This window comes from Amblyomma mixtum, chromosome 10, assembly GCF_055824585.1.
Source record: "Amblyomma mixtum isolate Tamu chromosome 10, ASM5582458v1, whole genome shotgun sequence".
In the NCBI taxonomy this organism is placed as follows: Eukaryota; Metazoa; Arthropoda; class Arachnida; order Ixodida; family Ixodidae; genus Amblyomma; species Amblyomma mixtum.
In genome coordinates this window covers 77,533,369-77,547,485 of record NC_143021.1, presented here as the reverse complement: position 1 = coordinate 77,547,485, position 14,117 = coordinate 77,533,369, and the positions used below count along the sequence as shown (strand labels likewise).

Here is a 14,117-nt window from a genome sequence, read left to right as displayed (position 1 = left end):
CGATTGCATTTCAGACCTTGAAGGAAAACATTGCTTGGCTGGATGATTGGAATATATACATCCAAACACTACCCGTTCCTAGGCAGGTCTGCTTTTTGACAAAGCCCACATGTGCAGCTCTCAGGATCACCCTTCACAGCACAGTTGCTCTTATTGAAAGCCTGCTGAAGTCAGGATTTCGCTATGTACTGACTGGAAAATTCGGTCAGGATCCTTTGGAGGTAAATTTGTTTTTCCTTGCACTTATTCTTTCACTGTCAGTTCTTTTTTTCTTTTCAGAGGTTCTTCGGTATCGTACGCCATGTAACTGGGAACGGAGGGCAGCCAACTGTGCACCATTTTCTTTTCATATATCGGATGCTGTCAGTAAACAACCTAGTGCGGCCACCAAAGCGGGCTTCAGTTGATGGAGATGGGCCACAGTTGCTCCTTAAGCTCCAAGGCCTCTTCGAGAAGCAAAAGCCTTCTACGACTCAGGTGCGATGCCCTGTTTACAATTGGTTTAGACACACACGCCAATGCCACTGCTATAATCAAATTTCCTCTTAGCGAGGTTAGCTTCAGCCTTTTATCCTCCAGAGAAGTTATCCTTATAGAAAAAAAGCATTATACAGCCTCTCATGCATGCACTTTTTTGTGTGGTTTGTTTTGTTTTACTTTAGATTTTGACAAAGAAAAATGTATGTTCCAGATTGACACGTTGACAGTCCTGCTCGACGATATTCTTTTGGAGCCAGATGACTGCGGGGAGCATTCTCCTCCACTTGACGAAGAACTGTCGACAAAAGATTGCATCCTGGACTACCTTGCTGGTTATGTTGTAAAAAAATTCTCGTCTATGTCTTGCTGCAGCTGTGTGAAAACACTGAAGGGCCATAGACGGGAACCAACGGCTCTAATACTAGCGAAATCAAAAGGCTTTCTGCAAGTGCCATCAAGCCGGCTCCTAAGTCTGTTGCAAATTGTTGAAAGCCATGTGGAAGATTTGACTGTCAAAGCAGTTGCATGTGCTAATGTATATGCAAGCATTATCGAGAAAGTGCTCATTGATAGCCGTACTGCCGCAGCTGGTATTGGCTGTGCATCACACTATGTAACCACTACTGCAGAGGTTGTTCACTTTTTCCTGAGGTGTCGCTTGCATTTTTTTACCCGGGAAAAAAACAAGCAATCTCGGGCAACAAAGCGTTCTACGTGCCCAGCAGGTGGTGGCAGGAAGCCTGTGCAGTAGCACTGTCTGACTGGCATGAGAAGTGCGAGCCCTGCGGCCATCTGAAATCCGTTTTCTGTCTTTCTAAATGCATGATAGGTGTCTCGCAGGACTATTATATGATTGTTTGTTTTCTGATGAGAAAAGATGTATAGTTGTGTCTTCATTTTCCTTTTTTTGTCTCATTTTCTTCATTTTTGTATGTTATAGCTTTTGTATAATGATGCGTGTTTAGGAATTTGTACGCTTTTTTATTTTGCCTTTCTTACTGGAACCATGAGCATCTGGGTTCTTATTTTGTTCTTTGGTATCAAATGTATGTTATTTTATTGTGAACACATTGTCATGTATTAATGCACTGTCTGTTTTTTTTTTTATTATTGCGTGGCCACCCACAGCGAATTTCTATTTTGGTAATGCACAGCCAGCACATGAGCACTGAGCAATAAATCTCATTATTTCCTTGCACGCATCACCTTCTTCATCGTCACAGTGTGACAAAGTGCGAATAAATGACATACCCAGCAAGAATCTTCGGAAACTAGCTTTGCCACCTTTGAAAGTGTCAGCAAAAAAACTTTTGAGTTAGCACCATCAAACTGCCGCTGCTTTCGCCACGTGATAGCTTTCGCACCGCGCACTCCGGTTCAAATGTCGCCATAACATCTGATTTTCAGCATCAGTGAGCATGCAGTATTTTTCAATTTAAGCGCCAGCCGTAAGCATTTTCCATAGTCATGCACTTCGACGAAAGCAAGGACTCGGCGACACAGCCGCAACGCAAACTGCTACGCTATATCTTCCATGGTGACACTGCAGTCAAGTTCTGGGGAAAATTAATGGCACAGCAGTGCGCAGGCTGTACCCATGCACAAGAACCGCTCTTTTCTAAGCAGCGCGAAAAATAAGCGCGTTGGTCAGCTAGCATGATTTACTAGCGGCCGCCGTCGATCACGGTAGTGACTCGATGTTGCAGCCAAGCTTTGAGGTAGTAACCGGTGAACGCTAGCAGCGTCCATGTTAAGCTTGAATACCACCTAACTACCACCAAACACAAATAGCAAACGAATGTGAGCCTGCTGGCCAGTAAACTGCCGCTGCGAATAGGGCGCGCGCGACCGATCTGTGCCCCCTCTCCGACAGCGACGCCGCTAGCGGCACGCGCTGTCCCTATATGAAACTTTCGCCGGAGTTTCGTGACCAGAAAAAGCATTGAAGGACTCTGACTATACCCATGACTATACCTAATCGCTTGTGTGCCTACAAGGCCCATTAGATGTTTTGTAGAAAACAGTCATGCGTATCTGGCGCAGAACGGTTGTCTTTGTGTCCATAATAATAAATGCGCCAGTTTGAGAGAGAATTTCACACTTTTCGACGCCAATGACAAAATTCTTGATGCCACCCAAGTTTAAACAGCGCGCGCGGGAGAGGGGCGGCATGGCCTTCTTGCACTCGTCGCCATTACAGCGCGAGAGCAAAGAGTTTGCCATCAAACTGAAGAGAACGAATCTACACACAGCTTATGTGCAAAAAAAAAAACATGTCATTGCTAATTAAAAAAAAACAATTTGTATCATGTATTTACACATTTTGGAGAAACTCAGCATCACAATGTTTACTTTCAAATATTTGTATCAATGCGCTGTTTGCGTCTTCTGCAGCCTCGCTAGTCGTGGTCTTGATATTGCTTGTCTGTAGCTGTGTTCACGGGTTTTTCGAAACGCAACGCCAAGCTTCGCAAGGTGAGTAAGGTATTTACTTTAGTGGGAGAATTTGTACGCGCTAGTTATGTCATGAAGCGCTGTTTGGTCGAGTTTGCTGCCCCTGTCAGTGCTGCCCCTCTACGCGGTACGCCCACTGCGAAAGGAAATTCATTGCGCTCACTTTCGTGCCCTGTTTATGCAGTGTCGTCGATTTCTTCGTCCCTGGTTCTTCCGAAACTGTTTAGTAGGAACAAGCCTGTCTTGTTTCAGCAGCGCGTAGTGAAAAGAGGGCGAAAAACGACGGCGCACTGGCGCTCGTGCGTCTTTGCTGAGGAGGTATAAGCGTGTTTTTTGTTTCTTTTGAATAAAACTTAATTACCAAGGTGCCCGAGCAGTTATTCTTGCAAAGCTTTCGTCCAAAGTTCTGTTCTCTTCATACGCTTGCTAGTCAAACCATGCCAATATTGATTACACCTCTTGTCTAGATACAGTGGAAGGAGTCCTAGATCGGCTGACCGACATGGAAAATATCTCCAACTTCAAGAGTGTCGTTAAATAAAAGGGAAGAACTCTTAATATGAAGAACCACTGTTTGCCATTAGGTACCCCTAGCACCGATGACAAATGTCCGTGCCCTCGTGGAGGCCATCGGCATTCTCAATGTATGTGATCTGCTCAACTGTTGAATTTGTGCTGTAGCGCACTTAGTGTCATTTTCACTCTGTTTATACTGCACGCAACTTTGGACGTGACTGATCTCCACATTGCACACTTCTTAAAGTTGAAAGTGTCTCAGCTGTTCCTGGAATATTAGACTTTATATTTGATTTATTCAGACATTCCAACCAGCATGAAGAAATGAACGGCGGCACCAACTCGCCCCTCAGGCCATTCTTCTCCAACCAGCATGCACATTGCCACCACCTCCAGAGCCCCCTGCAGGTGCCCCTTTTGCACCTGTGTTGCGAACAGATGCAAACAACCATCACGCGCAGCATGTGCAGTCAGTTGAGCCATCCAGTGTGCTACATAATTGCTGTATATTGTGCAGGTATGGTTCTTGCAAGCAGTTTTGTATCTGTGACGTAGGGTGACATCCACCCTGCAAGGACAAACCTAGGAAGGTTAAAGCAAGTGTGAGCGGGAAAAAGAGGGGGTAAGAACAGGCTGGTCTTGCATCGCAGCTCACATCCGGATTGAACCGTAGTCGTGGCCTAGTGGCGTCCGCTTCAGCTGCGGGAGGTGGTTGGTTCGAAACCCACCGGTAAAAATGGGTACAAGCCAGCCCCAGCCCGTCTTCATCAGGGGTGTGCGCTTGGAGGAGGCTCCGCAAACCCCGCTGCTCCCTTTCGGGGGCAAACCCAGTTTCAAACACACAGCATGCAGAGGTGGTTCGTGTTTCACTGCAAAGTGAAGAGTTCAACTCAATGCTCGTACGCTCTAACCAGCGTGTCTCAAGACATACAGGTTCAAACACTACTGTAAGCGATCCTTCATTCTGGAGAAAAACTTCAGAGTATCACAGTGGTCTTCGGCAAGTCCGATTCTTCTGACTGTCTGTCTGCAAGAAAAAAAGGGCCACAAGCTGGCAAGCTGGCACGGGCCGGATTTTGGGTTGTTTGACGGCGGAGCAAATCACTTTCCCGTCAGCGCAATGGTTTGGTCCGAGACCCTTTTCCCAAGTACTTCCTCCCAGAAAAGCCGAGCACCTGGCCGGGGAAATCTTGTACCCATTAAAAACCGGTGGGTACCCGGTGGGACGGCACCAGGGATCGAACTCAGCGCGTCCCGTATGCGAGGCGGATGCTCTACCATAAGGCCACCGCTTTCTAAAACCACATCTGAAAACATAAAGCATTTGTGTCGATGTTGATGTCGGGTACCTGGCAGTGCTATCCCATTGTATTTAAAGGGCAACCCTGGCATTTTTTCTTGAATTTTGCAGCGGGGCTTTGTTTTGTTGCAGCAGAAATGAATTTTAAAATTACCCATTTTGTGGCCCCAATTGGGGAGATTTCTACTGGCAGCTTTGTGCGTGTGATGTCACTGGATGCAGAAGTGTCAAAATTTGCTCTGTGTTTGCTGAACGACAAAATTTTGAACTGGCTTTTGGTCAGCACAATAATGGCCTCAAGCTCTCACTTGCTGTTGCCTGTTTAGCTAGTCAGCTTGCACGTGATAGATTTTGCAGCAGTATCCGTGACATCATCGGAGAGTTTGTCATGAAGTAATCATTTAGTCGAAACACATTTTTGGTTTCCTGGTTTTTGGTCTGTTTGAATATTTCTTGGTATCTTGAAAAGCAGTTTTTAGTACCAGAGTGAGGGGACTCCAAGAAATATGATGCAATTATCAACTCTTAATGTTTCGAAAACCTACAGAGTTGGCCTATAAGTATACTTCGTTACCGTACTCCTGCCAGAATAAGTTTACGGGACGTGGGTGTGCAGAAAAAAATTTATTACAACTCAGTCACGCAAGCCTGAATTGTATGAATACTGGGGCCTACATGCTCCTTCCACTGGTAACATTATCAGGTGACTGGATAGCGAGGTGAGGCTACAATGAACGTCTTCCCAAGAAATCGCATCCCACGGACTTTTGCTGCCAAGAGAACTTGAAAAGATTGCATTTAAATAATTGATGACAAATATTTTGGTTAATGTCCTTTCTTGCTGTCACTTCCCTCTGTACTTCTCCTTGCTATCCTCTCCATGCTTCTTTATTTTTGCCGGCCGCAGCTCTGGCTCTGGTGCTGAACAGATTCGATAGCAATTGCCGCAGCTGGCAACATCTTTCCCTTCCTTTTTGTACTCTTGCAGTGATGAGCGACTGCTACTACACAGCTGCCCCCCCATTATACCGTCACGACCAAAGTATTATGGGACGTATGTTCACGGAAAAAAATATTATTGCGGCTCTACCTCGTGACCCAGTTGCATGGTATTGTTGCCAGTAGAGAGAGCATGCTTTTGCTTCCATGCACCAACTCATTTCAGGCGGCTGGATTGTGTGCCTGCGCCGTAAAAATTTTTTGTCCACTCCAGTTCCTTAATCATTTCATGGTGACAGTACATATCGCAACATGGAGGAAACAAATTTGCAGATAGTTCTCAAAAAATGCATACACTTTAAAAATGCTGCAGTGTAAGAATTCCTTTGACAGGATTGTTATGTTTCAGGAAGTCGTGTAGTGTGCTCACAAGGCAGGCACAAAAGAGGACATGTCCACCGCGGTGGCTCAGTAATTACGACGCTCGGCTGCTGACCCGAAAGACGCGGGTTGAATCCTGGCTGCAATGGCCGAATTTTGATGGAGGCGAAATTCAGGAGGCCCGTGTACTGTGCGATGTCAGTGCACGTTAAAGAACCTCAGGTGGTCGAAATTTCCGGAGCCCTCCACTACGGCTTTCCTCAGAGCCTGAACTGCTTTTGGATGTTGACCCCATAAAACCAAAGAAAACAAAAGAGGACGCTGGACGAGTGCTGAAACTGTGCCCCTGGCCCACTTGAAGCTTTATTGAACAATTTTAATGTTTTTTCTTTTGCATTGTCTGATCAACATAGCACAACCATCTCTTAACCTTGCAGTTATCTCAGTGGCGGGGCTGGCTCTGCTAGAATGATTCCCTTGGGTTGTGCAGTTTGGGAAAAATTTATGTGTGTAAATACTGAAGTGCTATATTAATATGCATTTCAAAGTGCAATTGAAGTATCTGTCATAGTACTATAATTGAGGTCATCACTCGAATGCCGCCGAAATTGCGGAGTGTTCGTTATGCATGCTTACTTTTTATGCGACTCGGCATAGTAGCAAGCCTAAACTTCTCAGCCATCAGAACTAAATAGACAGTCCCTAGTTTACAAAATCTTAGCTCTCATGGTTCTCAGAGTGGTTCTTCAAGAGAAAAGTATACAATAGCTCTATTTTACCGGTACTCACATATGGGGCAGAAACGTGGAGGATAACAAAGACGGTTCAGCCGAAGTTAGGACAACGCAGTGAGCTATGGAAAGAAAAATGATAAGTGTAACGTTAAGAGACCGGAAGCGGCAGATTGGGTGAGGGAACAAAAGGCAGGTTAATGACATCCTAGTCGAAGTCAAGAGGAACAAGTGGGCTTGGGCAGGGCATGTAATGCGAAGGCAAGATAATAGCTGGTCCTCAAGGTCAACGGAGTGGATTCCAAGAGAAGGTAAGCCTAACAGGGGGCGGCAGAAAGTTAGGCGTGTAGAAGATTAGGCGTCTAGGTCAGGCTCCGAATGGTGACACTGGTAACTAAGTTATGAGCACTGTCTCTCAATGCAATCACGAATGCAGACTGCTGAGGATATTCAGTGGCATCCGATAGACGGCAGGGATGGATGGGGGGTAACGCTTGTGAAGGGCCTTAGGTCTGGCAATGCGTCGCTCATGATTGTACTCCGGGTGAGTGTTTTTCGGGAGTGGCAGGATGTAAATATTTGTGCTGATGGTTTCAGGAAGGGAATACAGAGTGGTGATTTGACCAGGGAGGTGAATTTTTAGTCAGATTAAATGAGTATAGACACAAAATTTTGGTGGAATGTTTTCTTGTATATAATGATGGGGGAGACGCTACTATGCATGAATCACCATGTGGTATTCGGCTACAAACCGCTAAATAATTTATAATAAAATTTTTCTGTCATGCTGTTTTGATCTCGGTTTCAACAGCTGAACGATGGTTTTGATGTCAGAGAGGTTATAGGTCATATGAGAAAACTGCGATATAATCGCTGCTTTATCGTTTTAATTCAACACAGTGCTGAAGCCAGCTCTTCCTCAAGAGCCAGAATGACAGCCTATGTGGAAGCACTGATTATATTGCAGTTTTTTTCATGCCTCACGTGACCTATAACCTCTCTTTGACATCACAGCCATCGTTCGTTCAACTGTTGAAACCGAAACAACACGTGAAAGAATTGCAATTATAAATTGTCTAGCAGGCTTAGGAGGATACCACGTGGTAATTCATGTATAATAATGCCTTACGCACCATTACAAATAAGAAAGCATGTACCCAGAGGTTAGGTGTCTATACTCCTTTAAGAGTTGCTGGCCAGTTATTGTCAGAGAGAGTCAGTGGTATTGCTATTAAGTGTGCCTCGACTAGCTCTTGTAGAGTATTGTGTACCCCCAGTTGGATTAGTTTGGCAGTAGCTCTGGTTTTTGGAAGGAGAAGCGTCATTTTGTAGGCCGCTCATATTAGGCTGCTCACCTGCTCCGTCTCTGAGCGGGAGAAGTAGGGGATGGAAAGGTAGTTCAACAAGGCATGAGGCTTGACTGAGGCAGCTCGCCTCCGCCTCTCTCGTGCCCTGGTGGCAGTTAGAGATGCATTTGATTAGGATGGCAATGTTCTGCACAGATTTGCAGATAACTTTTATGCTGTTAGTGCCATTCTTGGAAATGCAGAGGCCTATGGCTTTGATGTTTTCGACTGTTTCGATAGAGGTGCCATCCAGGGTGATGTTCTTTAAGGTTTACTACTGAAAGTTCCAATTTGGGTGCCTCACAGCTGAAGCCTGTAGTTTGGGCATGTAAGGACAAAACTTTGTAAGTTTTAGTGTCACCATGCACACTTGTCTCCCCTGGTCCGCTTTGTCTTTTTTCATCACATGTAGCATTGATATTGACGCAAAGCTTTGTAATGTATGTTTGTTCATTCTTCAAAGCTGCCGGCATGCGACTTTATCACTTTTTTTTTGTGATGAAAAACACAACCAGATTTTATCTCGATTGATCGCACCCAGGCGGACCTGATTCTACGTTGTTCGACTGTTGTGGTTACTTTGCTTGCCATATCTCGAAAGTTCGTTGTCAGCTTTAAATTGAGCACGGCCGAGAGCAGCGGGCATTCGGTTCAACGACCGGCAAACATGCTTGTTGTTTTCACTGCCAGCAAGTCATTCAGTTCATTGTAGGCACTGGTCAGCCCAACAAACAGTTTCTTTTGGAAGCCTTCTTTCGCTCTCTTACTCACTGCCTTGACTGCCATCACCACTATGTGCCAATATATAAGAAGGATACGTTCTTTATAATGCTTTCTTGCAAAGTAATGTTCTTGTTAGGGCATTACAAATGCAATCTTTAAAACATCTTTGTGTTTACCACTGCATGACACATTTGTCACTGAGAAAATAGGATTTAAAAATTTCGTCACTGCTGTATTCAAACTCATGATGTCCATATTGAAAAGGAAATGCTTAGAAAACAGGCCTTTGACCTCAACTTGTGTAGATGAAAAATACCTGGTGCCATGCTGCTCTTTGCACCATTAAAATTAATGTCATCATTCTCTCAGCCTTTTTGCTTCCGTTGGTACTACCCTTAAATGAAATTTTTTTTATGTGCTTGCCCTAATTTGTAATTGCACTGGGCATACATTCATGTTTGCCTGTGTTGAATGACAACCACGTTCAATCCCATGGGCACTAACTTGACCGAAGACAGCTTTTATGAGCTAGGAAAGACCAAAAGATGGAAGACAGGTGTTACCACCTAATGCTGTTTTTGCGTGTAAACTGTGCTGACATCAAGCGTGAGTTCAGCTTGGATATCTGGAGTTACTCGCTGCTTACCTTGTCCTGGCCGCAGTCAAAGGATCTAATCGAGTTTGAATCAGAGTGATGGCAAAACTATTTCAACTCAAAATTTCTCAGAAATAAATGTTTGCTTTTGAGCAGACGCCAGCATAGCCATAAAAAGTCCGAATATCAGATTTTACTAACAATTGGAATCTGATGGAGTTCTCCTCAGTGGCTCTTTTCGGGAGCTCTTATTTTTACCTAACACTTCTTTTCGTGTTTTTTGTGGTAGGTGCATCGCACAGCATTTTCGAAACCCTGCAACTAAGCATTGCAGGTGCCACAAAAAGGTGGCTGATGTTTGCTGCTGATCAGTGTGGAAGCCATACTGAAAGGTGACAGGCAACCACCATGAATGCCGCCATGGCAGCAAGGTGCTCGTTCCACAGTGCCTCAATTCTTGTAATTGTTTTAAGGAGAAGGCACTTTCTCTGAACTTGCCCCATTTTCTCTTTTTGCCCCCCCCCCCCCCCCCCCCCCTCCCTCCCTCGATATTTCGTTCTGCCTTGCCCTATTTCCTTGAGTGTTTCAGGTCAATGCAGCCAGTCATACCAAGCAACCTGTTGCAGCTCGACACAGAGCCTTGGGAGCCCAAGTTCACTATCTCTCACACTCCCGGATTCCGTTTTTCTGAGCTGGCCTTTTTCTTTTCACAGTTTTGCAGGTCAACTGGTTATTCATATTTAGCAACCATCATGCCTGGACAAGATTCACCCTCCTCTTACAACACCCTTTCCACTTCACCCCTCCCCCCCTTGCCAAGTGTTCCTCCTCGGAATGAAGACCCTATTTAAACCCCTCCAGTGATGAACGCTTTGCCCAGACGAAGACAAGACCTCTTGTGGAAATGCTGGCAAGCACCCTGAGGCTTTTCCCCTCCCTTGTTCACTTTGCGAGTGAGTGTCAAGAAACCATCTGCCTACTTTCTTTCTGCCATGGACTAGATGCATCACAGTGTGCTGTAGTAGCATTCATAGTCACATGCTGTGTGTTCGAATGAGTTTTGAAATTGCCTCTCTTCCAAACACATTTCTCTGACAAATTCAGCTCTTGGCTACCTTGTCAAGTTACGCTTCATTAATAGGGATGGCATACCGTTTCTGCACTACATGCTTTTGCCTGGAGTTTATAGCTCCTTTTCACTTATCCTATGGTTTTAGTCATTGCATGCCTGGTTAGTTAGGAGGATCTGTGATGTGGAAGCATTTCACACATTGGTAGGTTGGTGCAAAATATTCTTTAGTACATATGTTAATCACAGCTCAAAAGCATTCATAGCATTGAGAAGAACAAGGAGAGTTCATTCTCTCATTCTGTGAAGTGCCTGTTTGACGAGTTCTACAAAGTGTGCCACACACAAGGAGATTGCCCACAAGCACTAGCATATCCAGCAGTTCACTTTGTCTTTTATCAATCCAATTTATATATTTATATATTTATATATTTGCACTGTATCTGCACACTGTGATAGCGATGGTGACCATGCTGGTGCTCAATGTCATCGTCTCAGTCAGAGGATGGGCTGCAGGCAACAGCACACGCAAGCCCTGACAGCGGAATTTTGAATCACAGGTTGCCTGACTTCGCCTTGTAATCGTGTTGGCACTGCTTGTCACACAGTCAGTTGCAACTATTAAAAATTTGAGCAGTGGGCAATATTTTCATGTCTGAAGCCACAAAGAAATACTGTAAAATAGAGCAAATAAACCTTTTCCACCACTACCATGTCAGCTTGAAGAGGAACCTTTGTGGTCTCTTGAAAGTATGCAGCTCTGTCATCCCATGATTTCCGGGCAATTTTTAACATTGATGAGTCAACGTTACTTTAGTCTTCGTGTGCTATTCCCTAATGTGTGTTAGGTACCCTGAACAGACTTTTTTTTGTGAAGCACATGGTATCTGTGTGACAGTCAGGTTTACTCTTCCAAGTGCAATGTGCATTGCCCTGGATCTGTTGCTTGACATCGTATTGTTCACTGAAGGCCTAACACCGTGTTCTTTATTTTGAGATGAAAAATAAAGTTTTCTTACTGTTTCACTTGTGCTTTGCTCACTCAGTTTCTGCCAAATTTTTGGCCCGGCGCCAGTGAGGTATGCGGTACATAAAAAAAACTTTGCTAGCACTGGCACAGGGAAAGAAATTAGCGTGAGGCCTATATTATTCACTTTATATTCACCGTTCCCCAGCATGCGCCAGGAACTGGCTAGACTGCACGCTGAAAAAGGGCTAAAGTGAGTTCAAGGGCTTTTCACCATCAGCACTTAAATAATGCAAGGCCAATTAAGCACTTAAAGGATGCTTAGCCTTCCTTTGCTTCACCAGTTATAGGCTTGTCACTAAGCCAAGCTTTCCAAAATTTGTTCTAGCAATCTGTGGTGCTTGAGAAGGCTGTAATGAGTGTAATTCGAATAAGTCGCCGTAGATGTACTAGCAAGAATGTGCACAAAAAATATCCAGGGAAATTGATACGCTAATTGCTAGTGCAACTATGCTGAAGGTTGAAGGCCATCCAGCCTTTTATCTTCGAAAAGCCAACGATTTGAGCTGTGCATCCACAAAAGTTATCGTGGAAAAATCCAAATTATGCATACCACATAATACTGTTGAACAAGGCAGAATTCAATGATACAAACACACTGCAAGGTGCACCTTCACAATATAAATATTTCAAAACTTTCTGCACCGACTCAATCTCAGAATTCGCGTTACAAATTTGTAGTCCGTGTAGAAAGATGCTGGGAGCTAGAGGTTACTCATAGCGTAGTGGCAATCATCATTGCATTAAAAAAAAACCGTCAGAACTAATTTTCTTATCTTGTTTCATTATCCTCCTCAAAGACATGCTGGCCACTGGATACCCGTATTTTATATTCACTGCGAAAAAAAAAGTACAGTCCACACACTTGTCCAGGCAGCTCGTACGGCGCTCTATTGTGCAGTTAAACACGACCCGAGGATGCACGATTACGGTCTTGTTTCGAGCCCTAGGCCAGTCGTAGCTGACGCAAGTTGACCCCTCGGTGTCCCGTTCAAGCGCTCTAGAAAGGCACGTGTACGTGAGCAACCTACCGTACAAACTACTCCACATGAACGGGATGAGCCAAGACGAGCAGCCACGATCGTTGACGATATGCTGTAGCTGCTACGTCGCGCAGCTAGAAGGAGCGTACGATATGCTGCTGTTCCACACAATCGGCTCAAGAAAGTCCAATGCCCGGCACCACATCAACACGGAACAAGCTAGCCGAGCCAAGACGAGGAGCCACGATCGTTGATGACATGTTGGTGACGTTTAGTCACGTGAAAAAAGACGCCCCGCCCTAGTCGGATTTGTTGTAAAAACAGCCTCACCCAGGAAAGGGTACGAAAAGCGAGAAATACCATTGCTGATTCACTAGATCCAGCAGTTTCGTATCTTTGATTCGTAGTTGCCAGTTATTGCAGAGATGTTTATTGTTATTTCAGGCAGCATAATGTACGTAATACAATCAATTAGTATTTACCATGCAAGACTGTTGGCACTTATTTAAATTTATCATTCGTTTTACGAAACCGATTGCAGTTTAAGCAGGGGTGAAACTGGCGCCGGTCGTGTCGGCGTTTGAAGCAGGCTGTCCACTAATCAAATGGCGTTAATCTTCAGTAATGCGTGTATGAACGTTGTCACTTTCGTTTTGTGTCTGCTTAGCGTGTGCGGTAACTATTTATGGGCGCTAGCATGCCTTATGGCCTCGTCCAGTGCTGTTTCCAGCCGCAGCAGTGGTTCAAGCACGTGAACGACAACACGGAGGTGTTAACGTTCAGTTGTGTGTTTGTAAAAGTCGTCATATTGCTTTAAATCCTCTTTGGCTCGTGCGGACACTGTTTCGTGGCGCTGACGTACATTGAAGCGCCTTGAAGGGCCGTGTAGCCGCGAGCGCAAACGCTGCCAAGGCCATCTCGTCGCAGCGGGAAACATCTGCATGCTTCTTCGTGTATTTACGAAGTTCGCATGGCGAGCGGCAACGCGGCTCAGCAGACGGTAGTAATACTTATCGTGTTCAACTTATTTGCAGGTAAGGACGGTTATGGTCTGCAATTGTTTTTGTCGTGGGACATCTTCTGCCACGGTCATCTCGTCGCAACACGCGACGTCGGCTACGTCGTGCGTTACATCGATGAAAAGTCGCGTGACAAGCTGCAGCCTGACTCAAGAGAAGATGCTAATGATTTCCGTATTAACAGTTCTGCATGCACAAAAGGCGTGTAATAGTGCGGTTACTTTTGTGTGCAATAACCTTCTCCAGTCTCCAGGGGGAGGATAATTTGCTTTCTGCCACAATCCCTGTAAAATGATAGGATGTTATGCAGCCATGGCATGCAGACGATCACTAAACATCGTTCAAAGGCGCCGTGGCTTCCCAGGCAATTACCTCTCACATTACGCGGCAGCAAGAAGAATTTTTACTCAATTTTCCAGAGAGTAACCCCCGTCTCGCAAGAGCAGGGGGGGATTTGGGTCCAAATTTTAAAGTAGGCGAAAGGAGTCGCTTGTGGTGCAGGCTAGCCGAGGTCTTAAGTGCAGAAGGCCCGCCTGCCAGGTCCGTGAAGGAAT

The 14,117-nt window shown here is 45.1% G+C and overlaps 1 long non-coding RNA gene across 1 annotated transcript; it reads left to right on the top strand.

Annotated features, from left to right (window-relative positions):
- The first annotated feature begins 2,792 nt into the window (after positions 1-2,792).
- Positions 2,793-11,560, top strand: LOC149326202 (uncharacterized). The gene is made up of 2 exons (XR_016286404.1): positions 2,793-2,955; positions 10,055-11,560. It is a non-coding gene; the product is annotated as an uncharacterized LOC149326202 (long non-coding RNA).
- Positions 11,561-14,117: the final 2,557 nt, after the last annotated feature.